This window comes from Acomys russatus, chromosome 20, assembly GCF_903995435.1.
Source record: "Acomys russatus chromosome 20, mAcoRus1.1, whole genome shotgun sequence".
In the NCBI taxonomy this organism is placed as follows: Eukaryota; Metazoa; Chordata; class Mammalia; order Rodentia; family Muridae; genus Acomys; species Acomys russatus.
This window is the reverse complement of record NC_067156.1, coordinates 71812609-71827033: the sequence shown is the minus strand read 5'-3', so window position 1 is coordinate 71827033 and position 14425 is coordinate 71812609.

The following is a 14425-nucleotide window of genomic DNA, read 5'->3' as shown; positions in this document are numbered from 1 at the left end:
TATATGAATTTTATGTGTGTGCATAATTAAACAGCAGTGGACAAAATGACAAAATTTCTGTGCCATAAAAAGGGGATGCGCAGCCCAAGATGAGTGGAAATGGCATAAATATGATCAAAATATAATGGCTGAAATATTAAGATAAGTAATCTTGAGATGGGATAAGAAATCATGTGAGGTCTCCCTGCACCTCAAAAGTGGCAGAAGAAGAACCACAAAAAACAATCGGGCAGACCCAGGAGAGAGGTAAGGTCAGTGCCATGCAGGGGAAAGTACATCTCCTGGGAGGAGGGTAATTAGGAAGAGTGATTCAGAGTGGCATAGCTGTCAAGAGAAACAAAGCCTGAGAATAGACTCTTGAATTCTCTGCTCTCTGTAAAACACCCAGCTGCCATTCAAATTACGGTGTCTTCTCCTGATAAGCTGAAGTTAATGGCTGCAGCCATCATCTGCAGTACAACACAGAAAGCGCAGGTTCCCCTTTAATACAGCTAAGAGGCTGACAGTTATCACTCCATTTGCCAGGGTGCAGAATTTACTGAGATGAAATCTCCTGACATTGGGAAGACTGAGAAAAATAAGAACACTGAATGTGAACGTTCAAAATATGACATTTATTCAGAAAGATGTCTTAACATGATATAGATACACACTTTTTAAAAAATGCAGTTTCAAGGAAGCTCTCCTGAACAAGGGCATCTCTGACCACAGCCTCCACTGGGAGATGTGACTGAGGAAACATTGTGGGTATTTGCCCCAGGGAAAGGGGTGAGCAATATCTTCTCAGGCTTGCTGAGCTGTGCACATACCTGCCTCTCCATGCAAAAGCACACAAAAACTACTTTTGTTCCACATTTTAAAGCCTACTTATGCATATCAGAATTCTGAAAAACAGCAGACAGTCTTTAAACTAAGATATAGCTTCTGAAACGTATGGGCAATTTTCATCTTTATCCACAAAAATCTAATGGATTTAATTCAACTATGTGATGTTATTCTTTGTAGCACCTCTTGGCTGTGTCAGCTTTCTTGTTCCTTCCCTCTGATTGTATATTATATTCTTCAGTGGCTCTTGTCTTCTTTCCATTTCTGAATATTTCCAAGACATTCTTCGGAACTGCATCTAGTCTCTCGCTGTCCTAGATTGCTTCTCTGTTGCTGAGAATGAACACTCACCAAAACAAAATGAGGGGAGGAAAAGCATGATTTGATCCTGGGTCTCCTTGGTCCTAATCCTTCACCAAGGGCAGCCTGGGGAGAGACTTAAGGGAGAAATGTGAAAGCAGAATTTGAAGCAGTGGCCTGCTGGAGCTGTTTCCTGCTCAGGGCCCCCAGCAGGAGGAATAGTTTTGCTAAGATTAGCAGGGGTGGCCTTGCTGGATGGGGGGGGGGGGGGTTAGGGGCATTGGGGGGTATCACAAGGCATGTGCTTTTAGGTTTCAAATGCCAATGTTATTCAATTTAGTTCTCTCTCTCTCTCTCTCTCTCTCTCTCTCTCTCTCTCTCTCTCTCTCTCTCTCTCTCTCTGCCTCATTTTTGTAGATGAGATGTAAGCTCTCAGGTGCTGCTTCAGCTCTGTGTCTGCCTGCCTGATGCCATGCTCCCTGACAGGATTATTGTGGGACTCAAAACCTCTGGAATTTTGAACCCCAATAAATATTTGCTTCTGTAAGTTCCCTTGGTCATGTTGATTTTTTTTTTTTTTGCTTTCTTTTTGTAGCAATTAAAAAACCAGGACAACATCATTGAGAAATTTGCATCTACCACGTTAGGGCAATTTAGAAATTCAAAACTCTGCCATGCCATGAATTCCAGGGATGTCTCAGGAATGAGGAAATGATAGACTCTGAAGAAGCTTGGGATACAAGTCCAGAAAGAATGGGGTCGTGGGTTGCACGCACTCTGATGGGAGTACCTACTAGAAAGTCAGAAACTCAGCTTGTTTATTGCATACATGGCAGGGAAGAGGGGCTCGCTAGCCTGGGAGGACCATCTCTGTGAGTGGGGTGATGCCACAAGCATCTGAGAAGAGAAAGCTGCAGTTGATGTTTTCTATGCTGTCAACATCGGTACCCAGACTGAGGAAGGCTTTGCCATTTCCATGGGTTCTGGACATGGCTGAGCTCTTATCCACTTGGGGTTTTCTCTCTTCCCCACAGAAGCAGTGACTAGGATCACAGAATTCTCTTTTCCTTTCAGCAACAGAGTGGTGATTATAACATCCACCCTGCTCAACACACCAATCACAGTCCCATTAGACACCTTGTTAGGTGGTTGTCAATAGAACTGTGTTAGATCTTCCTGCATTAGATCTGCCCCTGGCACTGGAAACACATATTTACACTGTGTTCTTGTTACTTGGAACTGAGATGTTCTTGTGCTCTAATAACTGACCTCTGGCTTCCTTGTGAGGAAAGAAAGAACCGAGTTCAATAACCAAAAGTGAATGGACTACTTCTATGATGGCTTAGTTTGAGGCAATAATTCTACAGATATCTTCCACCATTCATCTCATCTTGATTTTATCAGAGGATGCTTTATGCCTGAGTCAGGGTTCATAGAGTACCAGACCAAGCAGGTGAGCTGAGCATATATTAAAGAAAATATGCATTAACTTGGGTGACACAGAGGGTTGAAGTAGTCCAGCAACATCTGTATAGTTCAGGCCATGAGGCTGTGTGTCTCAGTCCAGTTGGAGGGGCCAACAGTGCCCATCCACATTTGAGAAGCTGAGAACCCAGTAGTTGCTTAGATCACGAGGTTAATAGTTCAGCATTTCCCACCTGATACTGAAAGCTTGGAGAATTGGAGAGCCGCTGGCCGTGTGTTTATGAAAAACAAAACAAAATAACCCAAATTCTACTGTTGCTGAAAGAAACAACAAAGCAGTATTAAGCTGAATCTACTCAGCAGCAGAGGGAAGGCTAACAGAGCAAACAGCAGGTTCTTTTTTTCCTTCTATGCCATCCTTTATCTGTGCCAAATGTCAGAAGGTGCTGCTGAAATTTAAGGTGGATTTTCCCACATCAATTGCAACAATCAAGATACTCCTCCACCTATCCACCCTAGGTCGGCCTGGGCAACCTAGGGAGAAGGTCAGTCTCTACTCCAAGTTACGGCAAGTTGACCTTTAAAATCTACCCTTACATTCTGTATTCTAATTTTATCTCACGTGCTGCCAGGTATGGGTCCAAAGCACTGTATAGACTAATCTCTGGTTCTTTCATTTCATTGGGGCTCCAGAGTTAACCACAGGCCACAGCTCAGGTCTACCACATTGTTGGAAATTACACACACTGATTCAAGTTCATTACTGTTGCTTCTCCATCCACATTGTTTCTCAGAGATTTCTGGCAATTCCCTGTATCTCTTGTTTTATATATTTAAGCAAACAACTCACAGTGTTTTGGAGTATCACCGTTTTATTTGAATTGTCGCTTTTAACAGTGTAATTAATTTCTTGTTCGTATATACTTTAGATATGTGCTGATTCTCATGATATTTATCACCCTTCAGTGCCCCAAACTTTCAATACTTTCCATAATCTCCTTACTGCACTTCAGCTTCTAGTCGGTCTTGAGTTCATCTATCCAGTGTGACAGGATCATGATGTTAGAGCCCCATTCTTATAACATTTCTGCTCCACAGAAATTGCTTATCTCTGTGCTTTCATAGATGAAAGTGACATAAGGAAGATAAATAAAACCCAGGTGTATTAAGAAATGAATTTGAAAATAATTATGTATCTTCCTTTTATTTATCACAGCTGAATTCTCTCATTTGTAATATAGTTGTGGCACTACTGGAAAAATAAATATTACATTGCTATTGTAGTACTTGACATATATTAAGTGATAATAACTTCAATAAGATATTGAGGCCAAACCAATTTTTAATGTGGATATACTCAATCAATGTCTCAATTAAGCTGACCCACCAGCGGTTCTCAGCAGTCCTTTAACCTAGCTGGTCCGCTGCTCTCTTGTGCCTTCATTTTATCGCATATACTTCCAGTGTCTTTTCTTTTCAATCATCTGTTTTCATTATCTTCAAGGATATGAATTATATCACTGTGACAATAATACTAAAAATATAATATTAACAGTGATGGCTAATATTAACTGAAAAATTATAATGCAACACAAGAAATCATCCTAAGAACTTTCCAAACAGCAGCACACATTACTTCCTTGGGATGCTCATAACTGCTAGGCAGCCTCAGAGGGTGATTCAGTACAATGGTGCTCATAGGTCTTTCTCCCTTTGCTCCTGTGGACATAAGTGCTTCTCTGCAATTGAGTCTTGTAGTAACCTGAGTATTCTTGTTTTCCTGACATCCACTTCTGCTTATCCAAGATGCACTTTCACATGTTTACTCTGTGTATCTGTGACACTTCCAATCCAACCTTCCTATTTTATTAAGGTACCATAAAAGCAATGAGTTTGATCAATGCATTTATATATACATATACACATATTGCACCTGAATACTCACAGGTATACACACACACACAGACATACACACACACACACACACACACACACACACACACACACACACACACCCCACAGTGATCTTTTCTGTCCCAATCCCACACTGTCCTTACCGAGGCTGGTCTACCTCTCCCCAGTAAGAATCACCTTCTGATAAATGTCTCATCCAACTCATCACTCTCCCTTTCCCCTTTTCTTTCTTAAAGACTTATTCTTCCCTTCATGCAGATTTCTATCTAATTTTACAACATAAGTTTACACACAAACACACACACCACACCACACCACACAGATAGAATATATTAATACAGATTCCAGAAAGGTACATATGATCTTCAAGTAGAAATTATTTTCATTTCTTATGTATAGCTTTATTTCTTTATTGTTGTTGATACAATTAAGACTTTGAGCATGGTATTATGTAAGAATAGAGAGTGTGGGTACTATCAAAACACTAAAAATTTTAGAGGAAATAGTAGTAGTTGTTCCCAAGTTAGTATAGTGTTGGCTATGCTTTTGCCATCCACAACCTTTTTATCTAAATATTTTCCTTCAATTTCTCTTTTTTTAGTAATTTCATCATTAAACAATTTTGAACACTGTCAAATAACTTTTCCATGTCTGTGAAGAATATCATTTGATTTTTGTCTTTAAGTCTATTGGCATGTGATATTATGTTTATTGTTTTATGTGTTACATTCTTGAGATGAAACCAACTTGGTTGTGATGAATAGCCTTAATATTTTCTTGGATTTGGCTTACAAGTATTTTACTGAAAATGCTTAACTCTATACTTATCAATGAAACTGATTTTTCATTTCCTTTCTTTTTTTTTAAAAACCTGTAGCTGTCCTTTACTGTTGTGTTGTTATTTAGTTTTAGCATTAGAGTACTGTTAGGTACATAAAATATATTTGGTGTTGCTATTTCCCATGCCACTTTGTGCAACAGCTAGGGAAGTTTTGGCGTCAGCTTTTCCTGAGTCCATAAGGTCCTGGGATTTTCTTCATGAGGAAACAAAGCCCCAGGCTTTTCCACCCTCACCCCAGTTCCCAAGTAAAATAGAGTCTCAATATTGTCTATAAATGCTTAGGTCATCAGCTAGGCTCGTTCCCTGACTAACTTTTAACCTATCGTCCCTGTTTCTCTAACCTTAGTTCAGCTCCTGGCTGCTTTCTTCTCTTTGTCTTCTCCTGCCAATCTCCTCAAATCTGTCTCCTCTGCATCCTGGTCCAAGAGTCCCTGACTCACTCTCTGCCTGAAGTCACTGATGGATGGATGTCCCACCTTCTAATGCTGCCTTATCTTATTGGCCACCAGCTTTTTATTGACAGGTGATGCTTCCATGTAGAACATAGGAGATTATCCCTATAAGAAAACTTTTAATTCCGCATTCCCCTTGTTTGTGTTTTGTGTCCTGAAGTTCTTTATGTCACTTTGAAATACTTTTGGTAGGTTTCATTTTAGGAATTTACTTATATCATCTGCTCTCATTTTTACTATTTCTTGGTCTCCTTATGACTTGGGTTGGGAGTGTTTTTGTATTAAAAAGATATTGAGGTCCATGCACAGATTGTGATTTGAGACCCAGCTGTTTTTTAATGTCAACATTTGTAACCTTAAACCCACTTCTTTTTTAAAAATTTAAATTACTATAATTCATTCAGATTACATCCTGATTGTTATCCCCTCTCTTGTATCTGCCTGTTCTCACCCTCCTTTCCTCTTCCACCCTATACCCCTCCCCTAGGCCTCTTACAGAAGGGGACCTTCTTCCCCACCATATGACCACAGCCTATCAGTTCTCATCCGGATAGCCAGCTTCCCCTTCCTCTGGGTGCCTTTCGGGACCACAGCCTATCAGGTCTCATCCGGGTAGCCAGCTTCCCCTTCCTCTGGGTGCCTTTCGGGACCACAGCCTATCAGGTCTCATCCGGATAGCCAGCTTCCCCTTCCTCTGGGTACCTTCGGGACCACAGCCTATCAGGTCTCATCCGGGTAGCCAGCTTCCCCTTCCTCTGGGTGCCTTTCGGGCCGCCTCACTTCCTAAGAGCATTCACCACTGTAGCTGTATCTCGGGGATTCTGATAAGTCATGACAAAATTTTTCTTTGATTCTGAAAACTAAATTTACCTTCCAATTCCATCGATGACAAACTGTTCGCTCAAATGGTTTTGTGCACCCTCTAAGAATTTGTGTAGTGTCTGTAATTTTACTTGATGGTTACTTCTAGCTTTACTCCAGAAGTTTGTGATATGATAATGGAATTAACTTTATTATTTGAATAAGCTAAGGCTTAATGTACACCCTACTATGGCAGTACCATGAGCCAAGAAATGCATATATATATTGTCAATATCAATTAAATACAGGTTATTTGTGGTGTAGTTTAGCTTTGGTTTGTTGATTTTTACTATAAATACTGTCATATGATGAGAGTAACATATTAATGTTACCTACCACTGTTGCTTTGAGCTATGTCTGGCCTCTTGTGCTTTTTACTGCTTACATCATGGAAGTGGAAGCTATGTTTGACACATACACATCTGCAACAGTTGTATCCTCTTGAGCACTTTTTACTTTCATTAACATGCAGTGACTTTCTTTCTTCTGACAAGTTGTAAGTTCACATCTCCTTTATCAGATATCAGAATAGCTACATGAGCTTGCCCTCATTCTGAGTTTCCTTAATAGGCAGGCTTCTATCTTCTTCCTGTCAGTGTAGTCAGTTTCTTATAGACAACAAGCAGTTGATCCAGATTTAGATGATATACCTTAGCATAAGCCGCCTGCGTCATGGAACATTGACTAGGAGTGGCAAGGGAATGAAGAAAAGATGGCCACACAGATGGAAAAGTCACGTGAGGTGGGCGTGTGTGCTCTGGTGGAACCATATCGACTCTCACCAGTTTCTCTAACCTAAGCATGTTTCCTAGGTGTATAACACAGGGAAAGGCAGCATTATCTGATATCCTGAGAGACATAATCATATGTTGTCACCTAAGCCAGGTAAGCAGTCTTCAGGCAAAACAGGAAAGATCACTGAGTTCCAACCCTGTCAACAAATGTCGAACTTGCTTAATGACAGTGACAGGCAATGGGTGTCTGCAGATGGATGGGAAGGAAATAACGAGCTTCCCAATGGATCAGGTCTGTTATGCCATTAAGGCCAGAAAAGGCTAGGAGCCCTTTCCGCTCTCCTGTCTGCCACAGTTTATTAAAAGCACTTACCGTTCTATTCCCACTCGCTGAGGGAAGAAGAAAAACATATATTCCTGAAATGCAGAACACTCACAGAGTAGCAAACCAGTGGATTTCTATCAGGCTGCAACTAGACGAAAATTGGGTCAAACTACATCCAATAAAGAAGTGTTTCTTTTATAAAGTTCCCACGTGCCCAGTGGACAGAGCTTGAAAAGTAGTCCTAAGGAAATCCAAAAAGTTTCATAGCATTTCCTCTGTACATCTTAATGTAAATAGTTCCTTGACACTGGTATGATGTGTTCACATTATAATATGTTCTGAATGTCTTGCATATAAAATGCATTCAATAAATATGCATTAAGCTGGTCCATAAAGGATTTTGCAAATGCATAACATTTCAAAATACTTTAAGAATAAAAATATATGAAGAGCCATGAACACCAAGATGTATTCAGATAGGTCATGATAAAAGTCTTCCGTATTTGTGGGATGAAATGTCATCACACTGAACATTTGTGGTTACATGAATTATGAGCATGGTGTGTCCACGACCGCTACCTCCTTTTGCTTGGATGTTCCAAGCATGGCTGCTACTGCTAGTGGGTCCCTTTTAGCAGCAGCTCTCTCCTTGGCTGTGCCTGGTTGCCCAGTCCTTCAGCAACAACGACCCCAGATGCGAATGTCAGACTGAGATTTCCAGCTTCCATTTCCAGAACACTAGCTGCTCTTACTTGTCAGTGCATTTTTTTCAATCTTACAAAAGAAGTGTCATCTTTGCCACATGACTCAGTGGCTGAGTTAAGGATAACTCATGGTAACACCTCAGTTCCGGTTTTGAAACTGAGTAGTTTGTCTCAAAGTCACAAAGTCATTGGCAGTTTCTAACCTTGAACAGAGGTTAGACACCATTCCGTATCAGAGTTCCAATAGGATACCGAGATGCTGGGTACCTTCCCTGCATCTCCTTCTCCTTCTAAGTGTCAGTCACATCTTTCTCTCCATTCCCTAGAGAAAAGTGTCATACAGAAGCCATTTATTATGTGACGCCAGGGCCTATAAGTGGAGCGGGAAGACAATGGCCAGGCAGGCTTTAGAAATTACTAGATGCTGCAGTTGGTGTACAGTAAGTTCTTCCCTTTCTGTTCACTCTCGGTGACTTCTGGGTGGTGACAACGTGGTGGAGTACCAGCTTTCAAATGTATGCCAGCTGAGGGATGCTGACTCTCAGAGCTTGTCCCGGAGCTGCTGAGGCAAAACGAAGAAGTGGTTCGATGGAGGTTTGAGTTTGTCTGTAGGTTGCACTGCCCATGTCCCTGAGCTCCGTTCAGGCTCCCTCCATCATGGTAGGAGCATACTCTCCGATGTGCAGTGAACTACAAGTCACAGTGGTTCTTATGTTCTGTTTATCACAAGTTCAGCACTGATAGCACAGGATTTCTAACCTGGGTTACAAGTTCAGAGTTCACCCAATTAACTCATTCTATGACTTAGTGTTGTCAAATATTAGTAAGTTCCCCTTGCAAGATTGTTTTCTAAGTTTTTAAAGCCTAAATAGACAGATTAATGGTGAATATATAAGAGAAAGAGAGGGGTCAAGGAATCACATCTCAGAGTATGTTCTGTGCAAAGAATGAATTATATCATGGACATTAGCTTGGAATAATGCAGGTGCCTTGTTACCTGAAAAATATGTACATGTGAACTAAAATTAAAAAAAAAAAATCTCCCTGAGGCTCTAAGTCCCTAGGATAAATGGACAAACTGTGCCCAGATTCAGACTTGAACACAAAGGGAGACACCAAAACTTCCTAGTGAGGGAAATGAACATTATAAAGTTGGGGCTAAAAATCAATGTTTGGAGCAGATCCTTTCAGCTCCATGTCTGCTTCAGAAGTTCGTCTTTGTAAGACCAGGGTTACGTTGGGAATACAGATGACGGTGAATTTATACACGATTTCAGAGCAAAGCAAAGTGGATATCATCCTTCTGATTATCTGTGGGCTTGAAGTTAGGTAAGAACTATACAGATTTTAAAACCTAAAATACATCACGGAAAAAAAGAGCAGACATGACTCACTGCAAACGTTAAGACCTATACACACCCATGTGACATGGTTGGACTAAATTCATAAAGGGTCGCCACACATTTTGTATTTTCAGATTTAACAGTCAGCACCAAGTTGCCTCACAACTGTGCTTCGTCATTATGCTGTGGGTTGCCTTGTGATAGGAGTTCACTACATCTCTCCAATTAGAACAGTGAAGGTCTTTGTGGGCAGAGGGTTTGATTTGTTTGCGACACGGTGTCAAAAACTGTCTTACATATATGCATAATAATAATCATCTGATTTGCTTTAAAATACTGGTGCCAGGTTAGCGTAACACCTGCCATTTTGGGGAGAACCGAAAGAACAACTGTGCATAATGAAGGTCAACGCCCAAGCACCCATTCAGGGCAGGGTAGAGAGAAAGGGCCAGACTCTGCAAACATTTAACTTGTGTCAGCACCACACAGCCTCCATCAATGCAGCTTAATGCAAAATCAGATTGGTGTCTGAACACTGAATAATTCATGTGGAACTTACATAAATATATTCCCATTTGTGCTACATTGTGCACAGTTTAGATTAACTTGGGTTTTGGTCCTTAACCCTTAAACACTCATTAAACTAAATACAAATGTGCAATTTAAAAATGGGCTTGATGTCCCATAGGGGAAAAAGTTGTCCTGGTGTGACTATGCATCTCATCAGGTTGTTTAATTTAGATGATTAAGTGTTGTCTGCTGTATCGCTGCCTTAAAGCCATGTGGTATAATCATTGCAGAAGAATAAAAAAATTATTGCTGATCCAGGAAGCAAGATTGTTTATTTTAAGAGGGTATCCTTGAGTTATTTGAAAATATGTTCCTAGCACCATATTTAGGGGGAGGAGGTCCCCCTCAGTCACAGTCATAGGGAAGGGGGATTGGGGTGAAAGTGGGAGGGAGGGAGGAATGGAAGGATGCATGGGATGGGATAGAAAATGAGATGTAATATGAATTATTTTATTTTTCAATAAAAATGTGTTTTTAAAAAAGGAAAATGTGTTGTGTCTATTTGTCCTGATTAAATTATCTTCATTGAGAAATGTTTCACATACTATAAAATTAATTCTTTTAAATAGGTACAGTGTCATGTATTTTTAAGTTTCTTGGAAATCTGTGCCCATCCCTGTGACTCAGGTTTAGAATATTCCCAGCAGCTCTGAGTGAAACTTTGTCTCTGACCATTGCTACTCCTTCCCCTCCTCTGCAGACCTGTGCAACCTGATGCTGTCTCACTGACCCAAAACTTATCTTTCTTGACCACTTCATAGGACTGGAATCCTATATTTGTGTGGCTTCCTTTGCTTAACATAATATCTCTATATTTCATCGCTGTTGTCCCATTACAGCTTGCTTCTGTTCTGTAATTAAAAACAACATAAACTACAAGAATAGAGCACATTTGATTTATTCACTCATGGACTTATAGACACCTTAGCAATTACTGCTTTATGTTTCATAGTACCACAGAGATGCTTTCTCAAATACTTTGAAAGTCCGTTTTTGCATTAACATCATTGAAGTTTTTTTTTAAATCTAGCTTCTTTCTATTCGCTAGCCCAGACTTAACCCAGACTGCCATTTCAACTATGAGTCTTTTGTTATCTAAAGACGCACTCCATGTTTTAAACCTGAAACACGCTTCCTCTGTCTTTAATTAGATGTGCCCAGATTACCAAAAAAGTCTTCAAAGTAAAAGTGAGTAAAAATTAATGTTTTCTTAAATTTGACACAAAAATCTTTAACGCGGTAGTTCTTTCTCTCACTCTGTGTGTGTGCATGTGTGTGTGTGTGTGTGTGTGTGTGTGTGTGTGTGTTGTTTTCTGACAGTGTTTATTGTTGGTGTCTGTGTGGTATCAGGTATCATTGGTAGGGATGGTAAGTAATCAGAATGTAACTGAGTTATTGTCAGAGATTAAGAAGCACAGTGAAAGTCTGCCTGGCATGAACTCGTGAAGAGAGAGGTGTAACCACCCCTTTCACAACTATGGCCCAGGAGAGTTGGGATATGAGCAGCACACATTAGGTGAAAGTCCTTCTCTGTGATAGAGAAATGAAAGACACTGGAAAGATACAAGAGACATTTGTTTCTCACATATAAATAAATCCAGGAAGTGGTCATCCACGATCAACGTGGAGTCTACTGTCTTTCCTCAACGGGCAAACTGCGACGGTGTGACTCGTCCCCGTTGACTTCTTTTTCTCATCATTCCGATGAATTAGTGGCACACAGTGTACGTCAGGTTTTCATCTCTAGTGCAAGCAATAATAGTATAAGCAATAGTAATGAGAAATGCAATGAACAGAAATCACATACTTACACTGACAATGTTCTACGCCACCTTCTAAATACGTTTTCATTAAACTGTATTTTTCCACAGTTCCGTGTTTAAAGAGAGCCATGCCAATTTTGCTTCCTGATGGTCACGGTCTAGCACATGCTTGTAAAATAGACTCAATAGTACCACTTCTGTGAGCACACTTTGCTTCCATCGTCATGTGTATATATTGGAAAGAGTTGCCACCAGAAGTCAGAGGAAAATTTATTACACGCTTAGCCAAATGACCTCTGTCTGTTGCACATGCACACTTACAGTGCTTATATTTTCACTTCTCATACCAAAAATAAGTAATTTAACTTGCCATATCCAGACCATAGACTATCTATCATTCTCATGCTAAATTAGTAAACTAATAATGTTATTGCTAGCCTGTTTCAAAGCTGGCAAATAAACACCACCCTGACATATGTAATTCTTAATTCATAAAGTCAAATTAGGTGTCTGTGTCTAGAACACAGAAGGTTAGATTTTTATGAAACTATGTTCTGTAGGTAAATGGTGGCTCTTCATGAATCATCTTGTTATAGCTTCTCTGTGTTTGCCTAACCCAGGCTCCCAGCATTGTTGTTGAGAAAGAGAGGCTTCGTCTCTGACAATCTGGAGCAATCACTCATGGCGTCTCCCTTCATCTAATGAGAGTTGGATCAGGGCAGGATATGTGTCAAGGCACACAGGGTGGAGAAATTCTATCAAAAGGTCTTGGGTATGGTTCCTAGAATAATGGTTAGAAGAAATTCTTTGAAAAACAAACACACAGAGTGAAAGGAGGAACAGACTTGTCATCCCACTGTCATCGCTACTCTTCTCTTTACTTCATATCTCTGTGTTATTGTTCGGGTGTGAAATGCCTTCCACAGTTTGAGGGGGTTGAAAGCTTGGTCTTTAGCTGGTCATACTGTTTCTAGAAGCATAAGGGGCTAGGTCCTGTGTGTGAAAGTTGGGATACTCAGAGGTTATCTTTGAGGCTTAGAGGCCAGCTTCACTTTCCATCCGAGGGTCTCTGTTTCCTTCCTTGCCAGGATATAAGCACACAACTTCCAATTCTGGCTGCGATAGCCTGGCTGCCTATCATTAGGCCTTCCCACCACAGTGGCCAATTGTCAGTCAGAACAAATATTTTCTACTTTAATTGCCTCTTCCAGTCATTTTATCACAGTGACGAGAAAGGCAGCTAAGCCACCCTGTCTCCTATGAAATGACTCAGCCCATATGGCAAGAAAAATGCTTTTAGAGAAACTTGTGAGACAAAATGTGCTGACAATTCATAAGGATTATTTTCTCTCCCAATGCATTTTTCAATTGTGTGAGGTAGGTGGAAAAATGGGGTTAAGAGAGAGCTGTCTTAGAGTAGAGGGAAGGTATAAAGAATCCTTGAGAGAAAGGTGATTGCCCTCTCTTATCTAAGCGTCTTTCAGGCCAGAGTTAACTGGTCTCCAATGGCGTTGCTTCTTTATGAATCTTTTGAGAAACACAGATTTTTTTTCTTTTTCTTTTTGCATGGCACTTTAGCAAAATAGAAAGCATACCATTTATTTACTTGTACATTCCAAGGAACTTCAAGTGAATGGAATATTAATTTCACTGAGAACAAAACATAAAGGTCAAATTTAAATGACCAGCCATCTTACTTTACTATTTTATTCTCCCTATTGTAATAATGTGATATAATATGAAAGCAGTGGCTGTGTGTTTGTGTGCTCATGCAGACCCGTACACAAGTGCACACACACACAAAGACACACACACTCACACACACAAATACACACACACATTCACACACACAAATACACATACACACACACACACACACACACACACACACACATCAACTTTGACAAGGCATTGTTTAAGCACAATTACGTTTTATACTTAGCTTAGTTTCCCCAGGTAAATAGTATAGAATTGACTATAAAATTAAAATTATTCTTTTGATTCTGGACTTTAATTCATGTGCCCCTGTAAAGTTCAAAGACTGTAATTTTTCCACCCTTCCCACCCTGTAATTTTTTAAACATGAGTTGCACTTTAAAGGGATACTCTAAGGAAGAGCAATTACTTCAGAATTGATTCTGTCATTCAAATGGCTTCTCACTTCAGAGAAATAATTAAAAGTTTATACTTCTGGGCCTCAGATCCTTGGATAATTGGGCATCAACATTCACCATCTGTACTTAAGAAGCTGAGGAGGATCTGTGAAAATTGGTTGTGCACAAATATCTGTTTGCTGCTCTCTTTGGCCTGTACTGAAGTCTGAATTACAGGCCACTGTGTGATGGTCCCCTGCTTTGATAGCCACATG